Source organism: Bombus vosnesenskii, unplaced genomic scaffold (genome assembly GCF_011952255.1).
Source record: "Bombus vosnesenskii isolate JDL3184/JDL3185 unplaced genomic scaffold, Bvos_JDL3184-5_v1.1 scf7180000013763, whole genome shotgun sequence".
Classification (NCBI taxonomy): Eukaryota; Metazoa; Arthropoda; class Insecta; order Hymenoptera; family Apidae; genus Bombus; species Bombus vosnesenskii.
The window spans coordinates 115,664-117,258 of record NW_022883210.1 but is presented as its reverse complement, the minus strand read 5'-3'; the positions used below and the strand labels follow the sequence as shown (position 1 = coordinate 117,258).

Genomic DNA, 1,595 nt, shown 5'->3' with positions numbered 1-1,595 from the left:
GATGAAATCGATGGAGGAAACAATAAGGATAATGAAGGAGGAAGGCAAATGGGAAAAGGGTGTATACATGGACGATCATCTGACAAAAAAATAAAGGGAGGGGAAGCAACACATAGGAAGGGTAGCCAGAGAAAGAATGGAAAAGGGCGAATATGTAAAGACAAGATACAAGAAACTAACAATAGAAAACAAATGGTACAGGTGGAACGAAAACGAAGAGAGGCTGGAGGAAGAAAGAAAGAGAGGGGAAGGAAAATGAAAAAAGAGGAAAAAGAGGGGGAACTACAATGGGGATGAAAACGTGCTTCTGAAATGTAGCAGGGCTAATAAGTAAGAACAAGGAGGTGTGAGAATATCTGAAAAAATTCCACGTGATCGGACTCACGGAAACATGGATAGAGGAAGGCAAAAGAGAAAAGTTAAAATATAGACTACCCAAAGAATTCGACTGGAAATGCAGGGCAGCAATGACAGTAAGGAAAAAAGGAAAAGCAAAGGGAAGAATAACAACGGGTGTAAATAAAAAACTAAGAGAAATAGGATATAAAGAAATTAGTGATAATATAGTTGGAGGAAAAATAATATACAATGACAAGACGTATAGGATAATGATGGTTTATAATCAAGATACATAAGGGATATGGAAAAAAAATAGAGGAAAGGGTAAACGGAAAAGAAGAGGAAGTGGTGATCATCGGCGGAGACTGGAACGCAAGAACGGGAGAAGAGGCAGGGCCGACAAACGAGGACCTAGGGAAAGAAAAAAACAGACGATCAAAAGACAAGACAATAAACATGGAAGGAAGAACACTGCTAAAGTATCTGGAGGAGAGAGGCTGGACGATAATCAATGGCAGAGATAAAGAAGGAGAGGAGAGGACCTATTGGGGAGAGAGGAATCTCAGTAATAGACTATGTGATTGGCAATCAGGAGGCGACAGAAGAATTAATTGACATGAAAGTAGGAAAAAGAACAGTCAGGCCATATGCCGTTAGAAATAGAAATAGGGAGGGGGGGCGGAATTACAAAAAAATGAGGAAAAGGAAGAAGAAGAGAAGGAGAAGAGGGAATGGACAAACAAAAGTGTGGAAAAATACTTGGACGAATGTAAAGACTGGACCTGCAACGGAAGAACAGTAGCGGAAATGTGGACAGAAATCAACAAGAAGATAAACGAAGCAATGCAAAAGAAGAAAGTAAAGATAAGGAATAGAAAGAGAGGAAAAGAGAGTAAAAGAGAGATGAGAAGGAAGGTGACAAAGTTTATGAAAGGAAAATACAGTAGAGAAGCCCTTATGGAGGAAAAAAAGGCATTCAAACAGAGGTGCAAACAAAGAAAGGAATGACACGAAGAAGAAGAAATGGTGAAAATCAAGAAGATTAAAACAGAACAAGAAGCGTGGAAATACATAAATAAATACAGAAGAAGAAGAGAGAATATAGACGAAGAAATAAGCGAGGAAGAGAAGAAATAAGAGAGAAAAAATCATTTTATGGAAATTTTAGAAGGAACAGAGCACAAAGAGGGCAGGAAAAAAGAGGAGCATCGAGCAGAAGAGAAAATAATGGAGGAGAGAGAAGATCATATATAGAG

General features: G+C 38.6%; 1 pseudogene; it reads left to right on the top strand.

The window, feature by feature from the left end:
• The first annotated feature begins 615 nt into the window (after window positions 1-615).
• LOC117238932 lies at window positions 616-1,037 on the top strand (annotated as a pseudogene).
• The last annotated feature ends 558 nt before the right edge of the window (window positions 1,038-1,595 follow it).